This window comes from Thunnus thynnus, chromosome 14, assembly GCF_963924715.1.
Source record: "Thunnus thynnus chromosome 14, fThuThy2.1, whole genome shotgun sequence".
Lineage (NCBI taxonomy): Eukaryota > Metazoa > Chordata > Actinopteri > Scombriformes > Scombridae > Thunnus > Thunnus thynnus.
The window spans coordinates 18,347,086-18,362,083 of record NC_089530.1 but is presented as its reverse complement, the minus strand read 5'-3'; positions in this window follow the sequence as shown (position 1 = coordinate 18,362,083).

Here is a 14,998-nt window from a genome sequence, read left to right as displayed (position 1 = left end):
TAGCAGTAAAATAGTGCTAAAATGCAATACTTTAAAAAATATAAATAATGTATGGTGTGTATCTATAATAATGTATCTGTATTCACCTGTAGGAGCTCAGTTCCCCTGGATGAAATTTATTATCATCACTTCCCCAATCTCAGCTGTGCTGTGCAAAGTGATGAGACACCATATATAAACTCTGCACATACTCTGTGATTACATCATAAATCTGTGAGCTGGCTGACTGAACTGACCTTAAACTTTAAATGTTTACAGAATATTGTTTGTTAAGACTTTGTAACAACTTTTGACTTTTAAGGGCTGCAAGAAAGAAACAGTCGCTGAAGACATTTGCAACCCAACCATAAGTGATTAAATATGTTTACGAATGGCTTGAAATCATTTGAGCATATTTGTAAATGAGAAATAGTTTTCACTTCAGAGGAGTAGAAGTGTTAAAATCTCGAAAAAAAGTGTTGAGCATATTTTCTAACCACTGTTTTACCACTTGGTTTAATTTAACAGTTTAATGATCAAACGATTGCTCTTAAGCATTTAAAACTTATTTGCTAATGATAAGCAAATCATTTATAGATTCTCAATAAAACCATAACTTATTGTGTTTGTAAATGTGGTACTTAAGATGAACCAGACTTGATGTGCTTCATTTACAATATATATATAGTTTAACTACTGTCATAATAATTATATACTAATGATTTACATATATTTCTCATATAATTAGTAGCAGATTTTTCATGCTTAATTTGTCATTATCAAATAGTTTAAAGCACTTTTAATGTCATTTATTACGAAGTCTTTCGAACATTTTCACATATTTCCAAGCATAGCTTTTACACCGATCATGCAATAAATCACAGACTGCTTTGATCACACAAAGGAGCTAAAAATGACTTCCAGAATACAATAAAGTGCTGCTTGTTTATAGTCATTTCCCATGCAGAGTTATGAATTAAGTTCCACATGATCAAATGAGAAATATTGCATTTTCTGTCTCATCCCTGATGAAACACATTTCATAGCTAGCGCATGAAATATACAGAGCAGCACAAAGGAAATGAAATGATGTCTGATATGGTTGAAAGGAAACATCAGAAAGAGCTGGTTAATCATTTTCATATGACAAGACACCACGCGATAAATAAACTCTAATGAATCATTTATTACCACACAAATGCAAGCTGTTCATGGTGTCACAACTTCTCTGAAAGCAATCATGTTTTATCATTCAGAGACATTGTAAATCCATCAATATGATTGTTCTGTTGGGGAAATTTTTACTGAGGAGACGTTTCGATATTGTCATTTTCACTGCTTCTATTATATTTGTAAAGGGAAAGCATGGGTAGATTAAATTAATATTAATTTCTGATCTGATCTGTTCATGCAGAGTTCCAGTGACACAATAACTAAATGTGTAAAAAGTACTTAAATGAGTAGAATGAGCAACTGTGTAATATAAAAATAATACATTTTTTATGTTTTATTGATGTTAAAACTGTATTTTTCTATGTGACTGCATTATTTTTGTGTACATGCATGCATAGGGACATTTGTATGTACAGGCGTTTGTATATCTGTACGTGTATGTGCACCTTCTTGTGTGTGTATGAGAGTTAGAGAAAGTCAAAAGTGTGTGTGAGCCTTGTAGTCACCTTTTCAAAGAGAGGCCTTTGCCAGCATCTTAAGGAGCGTGTGCACAGAACAGACAGACACAACCACACACACACACGCACACACACACACACACACACACATACACACACACACACACACACACAAGAACAAACAAGGACTAATAATAAAAAGAGTGAGGCTGTATTCCTTGGGACTCCTGCCATGTGTTTCACCTTGCAAACTGTCCACTGTAACCTAACCTCAGCTCAAACTGTTGATGAAATGGAATATATTTAGAGGCAACTACATTTCATCTTCCTTCCTATTATCGTTCAAACCCCCCCCCCCCCCCCCAAAAAAAAACAAAAAAAAAATGGCACACCAACAGCTTCCAGTGTCACTTCAGTCACTGCAATGCATTCATAGCCAGATGAGGGGGAAAAAAACAAGCAACTAGCTCAATCTCATTATGCAAGAACAATATGGTATGCTGTGTCATGAATTTACACACAGTTGTGTTTTGAATTTGGAGCAGCTACTAAAAGGAAGAAGGGCACCTGCACATTGTCTTTACTTGCTCAATAAAGATCCTTTAATATATACGGCGTTTCATTCAAAGACCTTTTTCAGGTATATGAGGCATATATCAGGCATATATCTGAAGAAGATCTTTGACTGAAACGCCATATATATTAAACAATCTTTATTGAGCAAGTGAAGACAGTGTGCAGGTGACCTTCTTCCTTTCAGTACGTGGCTACTCCACCAACGCACCTGTCACAAAGACTATTCAGGTGTGCAAGAGATTTTTTGATGAATTTGGAGCATCTGACTTTTTATTGGGGGTGGTATTTGTTCTGAAACATAGCTTAGTATGCACTTTGATTTAAGTGTAACTTGTTCGTCTGAGGCAGTTCTACAGATAAAGAGAATTTATTCGAGGTTGATTCACGTGACATCATACTATTTCACACTCAGAAATGCCAATCTAACACCACTGAAAAGGTAATCACATCTGCAGGAAGTCTCCTGTAAGCGCATACAATTTCTTCTTATGCAGTCATGTAAGGCATGTAAAGCAGCTAAATGGTGATTCGCACAAAGGGAGTGAAGAAAAGCTCTTCAGCGACTTATTATTGTTGGAAGTCAGATATGCAGAGAGTGAGAGTGGGACGAAAGACCGACTAAGGGAGAGACTGATATATTCAGATAGTTGCACGAGAAGCTCCTTGCCTTCTCGCCTTCTTTCTCCTCATCCTCCAAGCCATCCTCCTCCTCTTCTCAAAGCGAGCTATATCTCTGCTAATGACCTGAGGTCCTTCCCTGATTTGGCCTCAGCTATCCAAAGGATTATGAATAATGCATTGACTCTAAAATTGCAAAAGTAATCCTCTGAAATCTCCTTATGTACGCTGGCAGACCACGTTGTCTGTTCCAATTGCCCTTCAGTTCTTCATGCTAAAACGCTGCATGTATGAGAGAAAAAAAAACAGAAAAAAAACACCTTTAGCTACAGTACCATGATTGATTTATTATGACCACAATGTTGTAGAAATGTGGCTGTTTCAAAGGAATGTTAATGGGGGGCTGGATCTATTTTCCATGCAATAGCAGGTCTACAACATTGCTGACTCATGATTTATGCCCCATCGCAAAGCAGCGAGAGCGAGAGAGAGACGGCTTTGCTTAGATTGCCGTCAGCCTATATGAACACAATAATTACTGAAGTGCATCTGTAGGATATTTACATCGGATAACACTGTCTAGCCACTCTCATTAATGGTTAGTAATGTTATTATAGTGGAACCCCTACTCCTCAAACATAGTAACCTCCACATACTAAACCAATCATAAACATAGGATGCTCTTCAATGCTGTAGCATCATTTTAGTAATATATGCTACACAAGATTGTATTGCAAGGGAAATGCTACACTCTTTATTATAACACAGGTTGATGCTTTTCTCATCACCCCCCGTATGCATTGTTACCATGCAATGTACCCATTTTGCATGAGGAATATTTTCTTATTATTTGCATAAATTACAGAGTGTGACATTGCACCAACTATGCCTGCATAAGCACAATGTAAAGGACGAGATATCACTGCGCTGTATAAGTGTCCAATCTATAAGGTTTTGTGTGTGTGTGTGTGGAGTAGTGTGCATTCCTATCCTGTGAATGTGTACAGTATAGGTTCTGCCCCTACACACTACTGTGTTGCAGTAATCCTTTCCTCAATACACAATCACAACATCGAGCTCTTATTCCAGCAACAATGTAAGCCCCTTTAGTCCAAGATTCTTATATTGTGTTTTGTCCATTTTTTTAAAAAAACAATCCCAGCCAGTGATGAGAGCTCAGCGGTCGCGGGCACACAAACACACACACCATCTTATTCCAGCTGTCGTCCGGGCTATCTGTATCTATCTGGGCTGCAGGCTACACCTGTGAAAGTTTACTTTATGACATTGGTTTAAAAGATTTATCACTGAGCAGCACTTTCTGTTATAGTGGGAGGTTTAAAAAGCTCCCATCTCCTGGATGAGAGCACTGGCTGTGAAATGGATCCTTAGGAAAAGTTAGTTTGGAGAGGCCGATATACAGAAGGACATTTTTGAGATGACATGCTCTCCTGCTAGTGTGGGTCTCTTTTTTTATATATATGTATAAAATGAGAACAAAGACGGTCTCTGCCTCTAAGGCTTTAGATGGCCAGCTTACATCTATAGTGCATCACCCTGATGAATTCATTGATTAATAAGGGGCTAGGCTGTGGGCATACATGTGTACTCAGGTTGAACTGATGATTAACTGGGGTGTGATGTAGAACATAATTTATGTAAGAAGTGAACAAAGATGTTGAGATAGACAAGCCATAGTGTGTTTGGCACCTTAAGGCTGAACACTCTCCGTGTTTCTTGTAAATTTAGGTAGTCAAGGAATGACGCGTAGGAAACAGAGGGACAGAGACAGAGAGAGAGAGAGAGGGGGAGAGGCAATGACTGAGAGCAAATATAAGTGCAGCTCTGTATGTGATGCAGTACCCTTGAGCTTCCCAGATCACACATGTCATTAGTCATGATAAGTCTGAAACCACCTCTCATCAAATTCAGCCTTGAGGATCACATCACTCTCTGCATATAAATTTGTCATACGGTCTGCGCCACTTAATACAAAAGGTCTTTTCCAATAAATGATCATCATTCCGACAGTCTATTAAAGTGCAATATACAATATAATCAGATTCTGTCATCAATATTCTTCAGTGTAAAGCCCAGGCAATACACAAGTACAGCAATCTTGATAATTAGCTCCTGCCTCATCAGGTAAATACTGCACGTCTGTCAAAGGCTGCAAAGACACGCATTATAATAAGTACATTAATCAAAGACAAATTACATTTTCACTTGTAAAGAAAAACCTTTGGCGTGTTCAACTGATTAGTGACTAAACCTACTTGGGTGCAGAAATGCCCCCTCCCTAATTTATCCATATCTGATACATGCAGGGATCATACACATGCAACACTACCAAAGACTTTAACAGTATTTTATGATAATTCATGCTTTCTTCTGATATCCACTTTGATTCAAATGGCATTTTAAGAGGCACACCAGCCGAATCCTCCACTCTTTTTGTAATACCTGTGAATATATGTGCAACTTCAAAAAGGAAGTATAACTCTTACCTTGAGAAACAGATCAGAGGTGCAAAGGACAAGAAAGCACAGATCCCATGTGGAACCAGTGTTCATCCATGTATTCACTGGGTGCCAGGGTACCGTCCAGCCACGGGAGCAGCTCTTACAGGCTGCGGGAGGACCGAGTGAGAGGCAGCCGGTGCAGTGACAGCTGGAGTAGTTGTGGCACATCCGGCAAAGATTCAGGTTATCAGGATGGGAGAGGGGAAAAAGCAGACAGACATTGCCTCAAAACCTCATCAGGTCCTCACTGATATCCCCCTCCTGCCTTTTACTCCGCTCTCTCCCCCTTTTCTCCCTAATACACCTCATTCAAGCATCACTGACACTCATTTGCTCTTGTCCCTGCACTCACCGGGAACAGGCACTCACACACGCAGCGGAGATCTCCATCTCGCGGTGCTGCTGCTGTTGCTGCAATCCCTGTGCATTCGTGATTGAGTGTATGTGTGTATGTGTGTGTAAGAAAGGCAGGGAGAGGGTGGGCTGGTGGGTGGATGGGTGAGTGGATGTGGCAAAGGGAGGAAGAAGGAGGAGGAGGAGGGGGAGGAGGAGGAGGAGGAAGGGGAGGAGGAGGATGAGTGGAAGGGTAGTACGCAAGCTGCTGGGGAAAGTCCAGAGTCGCTGAGCTGCATCATCGGCGAAGACCCCCTTAACTTGTCCTCCACAGGCTGGCTCCGTTGACACTGAGCTGTTATATAATCTGAAGGGCTTCAGGAGACGGCAGAGAGGGGGAGCTGTGAAATAATAATGTATTGTGCTTTTAATTGGATGTCTCCTTGCCCCCCTGTTACTTTCATACTCCTGACACATTGTTTATGAGAAGCGGTGAAGAGGGCTGAATCGAGCAAAGGAGAAAAGAAGTGGCTTTGTAGCTGCACAAAGGGGGGAACGGAAGAGGCGAAGAGCCAACAGGGCAGCGGTGTTAATGAGAATCTCAGATGAGAGAGAAAATGAAATGACGAGAGACAGTAATAGAGACAGTGAGAGGCAGAGAGAGAGAGAGAGATGTACTTCACTTGTAAAAGGGGAATATTGATTTTGCAGGCGTTCTAAATTTCTTACATTTCTCTAAATTTCTTAGAGGTTCATGGCTTAATGATGGACGAAGTCCTGTTATTACAGGGAATGTACAAAAAATATGAACACCTGGAATATGAATGTTGAACGTAATACAATCCAATATGCCTTCAATTGATATTGCATTTCATAAAGGAGTGCGGAATAACATCAAAGCCATAAAAAATAATTTAGAGCAACATGAAAACCTGACAAACAAAAAGGAAGACCTGCAACAAGTGCCAAAGAGGATTCTTTTTTGTTTTTTTTACTATATTTTGAGAACAAGATGATATTGCTGACGATATTTTATACTTTTCTTATTGTCAGCAAATCTCATGTGCAGAGCCAAACCAACAATGAATTAATCCTACTTACAAGTATTGTATGCAAAGTCTGATATATCATATTCCTCTGTGCCACAGACCTCTCTCAATGAGTCACACAGTCGCACTGGATGACACGTTTCTTCACCCCGAAGACTAGAGTCATGGTAGTTTGTTTAGAAATGGCTCCAGACACTAATGACAGCGATCATGTTTTCAGTCTCCAGAGAGTAGATTCTTGTATGGCAGATGACACTGTGCATCCGTGGGAACGCGGTTTCATTTACAGAACTTTGCCATCTTATAGGGATATGTATCACAACCTCTTGCGTGTGCAATGTAGTACAAAGTCAAGAGGATCAATTCATTGTTTGTTTGGCTCTGCACATGAGATTTGTTGATAGAAAGAAAAATATAGAAGATAGCCAGCCAAATCGTTTAAGCTTATCGTTTATTTGCAGTGAAATATTTACAGACTTTATTCTATTATACCTCTAAAAGGTTTTCAAAAATGTGTTTTCACAAAATTATGGAGAATAGTGTTAATAAAAGTTTTGATATAATTCAGTGAAAAGATATATTGGATAAAAGATCCATAACCCTTTTGGCTAGTGAAGGAAGTAAAATATTTAGCAAATCAAAGATATCTAGAGTTTTTTAAACAAGGGTTGGCTGACTCAATAAATAATCCTAAACTCTAATTAAATAAAAATGTACTGTGTCTATGTGTGCACTCACCAAATCTCAAGTTGGAAAGGTAAAGAAGTAACTCCAAGAGAGCTGGCGGTAAATTCTGTGAACTAATACTTTTAATTTTCCTGGGGAATCATACTGAGTTTCATTGTTTGGCATTCAGCTTCATAAAATTGCCCTAGAGATTGAAGGTTGTTGTAGGCTAAAATCTTGCTTGTGTGCCTTTCACAGTAGTTGATTCAAGAGTCAGTTCTAGTTTAGTCATTTACTGCAAGAAGAAGGTTATGGAGTTTCTGAAACCTTGAAAGGTGTTTCAAAGTCTGTCTATTTAACTTTATTTAACTTTGGTTACTTTGAAGTTATAGGTTGACATTAGAATGTCATAAGATGACATCTTGAAACACTCCACCACAGGACCAAAGTTTTATCATTATTTGCTTATGTAAGCAACCTGAAGCTGAAGAAGACAAAAGCTTTTTCAAATGAGTTTTTTTTTCCAAAAGGCCAAGGGGGAGCAGTAGCCGGCACAGTGATCTGCTGACTGGTGTCGTATTGATTTAATTGGCTGTTTTCCTCCTAGCCCTGCCTGTTCATAAGCCTATGACGAGCTTCTGAATGTGCCCGCTGCATGCATGCTGATCCAACCCACCACAAACCACAACTCCCCTCTGTCTCAACACCAGCTTAATCTCACTGTGCTTAATGAGTGGAACAACACAGAGTTGACAAGTAGGGAACCCCCCTCCCCCCACCACTTTCCTCAATCCCTTCTCTACTACTCTGTTTATTGACCTGCCAAAAGCTGTGAGGGGAGTGTTCAGATTTATGCAAAAAGAAATCCTCACTGCTCACTGATGACTGTCAGCTTAACCATTTATTATGTTGGATTCCTGAGGACGACTCGAGCCTCTGGGCCACTGTACATGCAGAGACTTTAAAGTGGTCATACTCCTTTGAAACAGGGAAATGTGTGTTTGAATGAAGGCTTGGGAAAGTGTGAACTGTGTGAACGGGAAAACAGCAGGTGTTGCATAAAAGATTGAAGGAGAATGCTGAGGTTCAGGCACAAATGCTATTCTATTTCTTCCAGATGATTTCTCAGTTCTTCTGTGGTCTTCTCAGTCTCAAAGGTGAGGGAAGTGCGCTCTGTCAAATGCTTCTCTCAGATCCACAGTACATCCCTAGGTGAAAACGAAATGTTTGAATTAGCATATGAAACAGCTGAAGCAGTAAACATACATTTTTATCTTTTATCTAAATTATTCATGAGTATTTTCCTACTGTATGCAGCAAACACATGGGGATTGGAACAAGTAAGATCACTGGATATAGCCACAAACATGAATAAACAAGGACTTTCGCTCTATGAGAGGTTGATTCACACATCCTGTCTGCACCTACTAATGAAAGTTTTTGGTGAACGATGGAGCTTCTGGGACAAATTAGAATTGGACATGCACTTATGCTTCAGAGACGTGGAGCACAATGGCCACATTTAATGACATGACATTAGATGATGTTGCAATTTTTGTTAGCCATGCTAGCAGCGTGGCTGTAGATATGGCAATGTTGACCACTTTGGTCAAGACTGAAATATTCCAACAACTATTGGATGGACTGCCATGAAATTTGAACAGACATTCATGGTGCCCACAGGTGAAAGCCTACTGATGTTGGTGATCTTCTGACTTTTCATCTAGCGTGTCCAGCAGGACAAAGTTTTAGGTTATCCAATGAAAAATCTCCACATTTATGGGATGGATTGGCACAAAATTTGGTTCAGACATTTACAGTTCTCAGACGATGTATCCTATGGACATTAGTGATCCCTTGACTTTTCTTCCAGCTCCATATGGTTGACTTTGGTTTTGAGTGAAATATCTCAATAATTATTGAATGGATTGCCATGAAATTTGGTGCAGACATGCATGTCCTCTTCAGGATGAATTATTACAACTTTGGTGACCCCTTAAAGGGAAACATTGGGATTTTTCAACCTGGACCCTATTTTCCCATCATTTTGTGTCTGAATGACATAAATTTTTGAAGTTGGTCCAGTATTGAGAGAGAGCACTTCAGCTAGCAGCCGTGCCCTGTCAATGTGCATCCTGAAAGTCCTAAAAAGCAACTAAAAGTGCTTGTTTTTGCCACTGATGGGCTCAGATTGTTATTGTGTGTGATAACATTAGGGAAAGCATCTCTACTGAGAAATAAAACTTTTTTCTTTAACTGTCACTTGATCCAGTCTGTTCATTATTTCGTCTAGTCAAGTTTCGCTCAAGGAGAAGTCTTGCTCTGAAATCTTGCGAGAGTTTGTTGTATTGGAGTACAGAAAGCATAGCTTAGTGTTGTTTCAAAGGTTTTCAAAGATTTTCAAAGTCATGGCTGAATATTTAGCTGATTATTTAGCTGTCTTACTGCAACAACTCAATTCTTGTGAGATTTCAGCCCCAAGGATGCCCCAAAGGATGACATTGTGGCCTGTTTCACAGCTGCAAGCTGAAGCGCCCTTAGTCACTTAGACACAAAAGATGGGAAAATAGAGTCCAGCTTTAAAAATCCTGAAGTCAATCAGGCCAATTTTTTATTTGTCCAGTACTTTTTATGGTATTTATGAGCAAATAGCAGCAAAACTAAGGACATTTCCATCATCTTCAGCTGCACTATGTATTTAATGCTAATTAGCAAATGTTAGCATTCTAACATTATAAACTAAGATGGTGACCATGGTAAAGATTACCTGCTAAACATCTGCATGTTAACACTATCATTATTAGCATATTAGCATGTTGATGTTTAGCATATTCTTCAAAGCACCACTGTCCCTATGGACACCTTCATAGAGCTCCTAGCATGGCTATGGACTCTTAATCTTGTTTCCAGATGATAAATCTCTACTGAGCACTGAATTCGCATAGTCCAGACTAATCATATTATTTGAGAATTTATGGCACATGCAGTCATGCACATACACATCCTCCACCTCCTGCTCCCAAAACATACAAACACCCACACATAGACACACAAGAACCGCACGCCTTGTTGAACACAGATGGTGGTCATTCTCCAAACTGCCATAATGTTAAATGATATAGTCCTTGTTAAGGTGATAACAGGTTTGATGCATTTGAATTTTGTCCTATTTTAGAGGTCTTTTCGCCAAACTCCCACTCCAGTTTTATTCCAACAAATAGCATTAAAAAAACAGCACTATTAATCGCTATTAATGGCTCTGGAAATTTGGCTTAACTATCTGTTAAAACTCCCACAGTAAAGCCAACGCTAATGCTATTTTACTCATTCCATTATACAACACAGGCACTTAGACATGAAAACAAACAATCAGTGTAATATAGAATTGTTACATAACCCATAATTTCCCTGCTGTCTGCAGATGATTACTGGGTAACTATTCATCACAGTGTATATGACAAATCAGTCAGTCATGATATAGTGATGGTTTCTGTATTGCTCTCACCAATACCAGTGACACAACTCAGTTATAATGTAATCCAAATCACAATATAATCCAATACATAATAATCGAAACTTGTTCTCGATGCGTCTCTGACTCCATCCAGAGATGACAGGTCTCTCTTTTGTGGCTCCTTTTGTTTGAGGAGTTTGTCGTATAATTGGTTGTCTGTAAATCTATTTGCATATGCACTGTGTGCCCAGCCCTCCTGAGACCACATTCAAACACAGCTAATCTGGCGTTAGGGACTCAGAGCAGCGTGCTCTCGTTGGATCAACAAACGAATGACAGGGAATGAGGAACAGATCTCTTCAATGTTTTACAATGTTATTTTTCAGTTTGAACAAAGGGCTAAGCTTTATTGTAACAGTTACCCTCTGAGAAGGTGTTGATGTTTGCACAGCAGTGAAAGCTGATTTGAATATTAGATTACAAGATTTACTTTCTAGACAGTTTGGGGAGTTTTTGGGGGAAATACTGATGAGAATATATTCTAGTAACAGTGGACTTGGCATTAGCAGCCAACACATTACAGGGATTGTCATTTGATTTATAGGCAACATAAAAATAGTCATTAACACAGATTAAATATTTACTTCTATTTGATCCAGTCTTAGATTTCCTTTTTTAATTGTTACTTGTCTTGTAAACACAGTGTACCAACATTTTGATTTGAAGAGGGATCTAACAGTTTATTGCCTTTGTTTGAGTTGTTTTTTGAGTTTCCAGAATACATGCCCAAAAATAATCTCTGAGAGAGGCAAACAATTAAAAAACAATCACTATATTGGCCTAAATAAAGAAATGCTTAGTTGTTGCAGTCTAATCACAGAGTCTCCATCCTTTCTGGTGATGGCTCTCAATCACACTGCATAGCATCCACTTCAATATTTTGCACATTATGCAAATAAAGGTTTAGATATTGACAAATTATTTTAAGTCTCTGCAGCAGTACTGACAACCTGCTGCCCACATAGCCTCTAGAGTAACAGTTATGGTCTCAGTGGTTGGGGGTGCGGGGGGGGGGGGGGGGGGGGGACTGTACCTCCTCCTCCATCATTAAATACATAATGGCCCAGATTTTGTTTGCTCCCAGTCTGTGTCAACACCAACTGCAGGCTCTGGTCGACAGCACACTTCAAAGTGAGAAATGATCTCTGAGCCCCAGTGATGCTGGATGTGCTCTTTCCCGTTTCTTTTCACACGCACTACTTCAAACTGTAAGATGTTTGTTTCCATGGCAGCTCATATTGTTGCGACTAATCAGATATTTTCAGATATGCATTAGTTTTGCAGCGGTTTTATCTTATCAAAAAAAAAAAAAGGAAAAAAAAGCCTCTCGGAATAGCGTAGAAGAACAGAACATATTATATGGAATTAGTTAAAGAAGATCTGTAAAAGAGATGAGCTTCGAACAATATTTAATAGGGTCGATGAAAAAAATGTTAATCACACATGTGTAGTTAGGACTTTGATATATCTTGGCTAATATAAGAACTCCACTCTCAGCGGGCCATCATTTGTGACTCACCAAATATGGCTTTGAAGTTTCCTCATGCGTGAAGATGTCATCTCTGCTCATCCAAATGAAATCACTGTTACTCATCAGCTTTTCCATTTGAGCTCATCTGCTATCTCAGTGGTAACTAATCCCACTGGCCATGTAGTGAACCAGACATACAGACTATGTTGTATGCTGTTGGAATATCAGGGGATTAACCCTTGACACAGCATCTTTGAGCCATATGATTTACATTACCTGATTACCGAAGAATGCAAGATTTCATGATGTCCACATAACTCTCAGTGTCTTTAACCTTGTAGGCCACATCAGTATGAAGTGAATATTTAAATTTGATTTAGTACATCCCTCAAGGCCACACAGACATGTAGGCATTCTCCAGTCTCTCCTCTGAGCGCTGTAATCTGCTGCATACGTATAGGTAATGACTTAACTTATTGTAACCTGTAAATTTATGTACCTCTGAAACCTCAGATTTTATGCAGCTTTCATTTTAAAGGTTGAATGTGTAAGAATCGACCACCTGATCCAAACAAATAGGGGGCAGCATATCACCCACACACATGCCACCCCACCACCATTATTACTCACTGAATATAGCTTAAAGCCTACTGTTTACGATGAATCTGTGCTATGGTGTTGTCAAGATATCTGCGGAGACATTAGAGCCAGTGGTGAGTTAGAAAAGAACTTCACAGAGCAGAAAGCAGTTGCACCATGGAGATAAGTTATAACACAACTCTAAGTGGCAACTAAATAGTTACACATATGCCCCCTAGGGTAGGTGTAAATCATAAAATGTCGGAACCCATTAATGGTCAAACAGCTGTTTTTCTGCCAAACAGCATCATTTTTCATTAATTGCAGGCCACTTTGCAACATAGTAATCCAGTAGACACTTAACTTATTGAAATGATATGTCAGTATTGATCCAGCTTACTACAATGTGCTACGATGCCAAATGGCCAGCTTTGACATGGCTGGTACAACTCAGTGCAGTTCATTGCACACAGCAGCAGCAGCCAGTTGCTCTGAAACATTGGTGCAACTTTCCAAATAGGTGTTATTTGGGTGACCTGACCACATGCTTGGAGTCTACATGGTTACTTTCTCACCTGAAAAAATATTAAAACTTAATAAAGTGACATATTAACAGTCCTACAGTGAAAATTTCAGCAGCATTCAGCCTGGTTCAGCCATTACTAAGGCAGCGCTACTTCATCTTCCTCTCATATTGGACTGAGGGCAGACTGGACGCCACATTGACTCACTATTTCACCTGTTGCACAAAGTGGTATTACGAGAGTATGGGCTGAAGCTAGCTGGTTAGCATGCTAACTTCAGTAGATATCTCTGCAACACAATAGGTCTTTGACATAACGTCAAAACAGTTATTTCTTCACATTTTGTTGATAATTTTAATTCATTTTGGAATGTTTTAAACTAAAATTTTGGCCAAATCTTACATATTGTACCTCTAAAGGTGCAATATATGACATTCAGCCCACCTAGATGTTGCACTAGAGCAACAACATCTCTAACCAAAATGTGTGTGTCATTTACTCAATAACGTTGTAAAAAAAAAAAGAAAGAAAGAAAGCAACCCCTGAACTGACCGCTCACTAAACTCAGATCAAATTGTCAAACTAGACAGTGCTGATCAAACAGACAGAGAGAGTGTGACTTCATTCTCTGCTCAGGTTGCCATTACTCCACTATTTCTTTACATAGAAAACAATTGTTTGCTGATATCTAGTGGGGCTGAATGTTGTATATTGTACCTTTAAAATAATGAGAATCCCGTAATCTTTTTTCTAAATAAAATGTTTCATATTCTTTAAATATTGTCACTTATTTCAACTATAATCTTAATCTGTGGCCAAATGCTCTTCAATTGTTTATTTTTTTGTGAAATAGCATTTAAGTACTTCTCTTCTTCTCTTGATGAGTTTTTATGTTTGATTTTATTTACAGTAGTAGAAGGTAACTAAATACAAATTTACTCAAGCACTGTACAATCTTGAGGTACCTGTACTTTGAGTATTAACATTTTATGCTACTTAATACTTCTACCCCAATACATGTCAGAGGGAAATATTGTACTTTTTACTACACAACATTTATTTGACAGCTTTAGTCATAGTTACTTTTTAAATTGGCTTGTGAACTCTTCCATAAAAGCAAAGTCTAGTTTAGAAGCCTTGTTACATTTCAGATGTCTATGAGTTGTTAGCAGTTCCACCAAAAAATGATTTCTACTCTAAACATTTCATGGTTTCAAACTTATGCTATATGTCACGAGACAAAACAAAATTGCTGTTAAAAGTTCAAAAACTGAACACAGATTTGTGTATCAGAACTTTGTTTTTTCTCCTTCTCCCGTGAATCATCTCACAACCCCTCAGATTTATCTGGTGACCCTTTGGAGGGGCCTGATCCTTAGGTTGGGAACCACTGGACTAAACTAGCTAACTGAATATAAAGTAGTTCAAACTAGCTCCACCTCCAGCAGCTACAACAATGAAATTCCGCTTACACACTGATGCTTCAGTAACAACATAATGATGTCATATATAATAAAGTACCAGTTATATTATTAT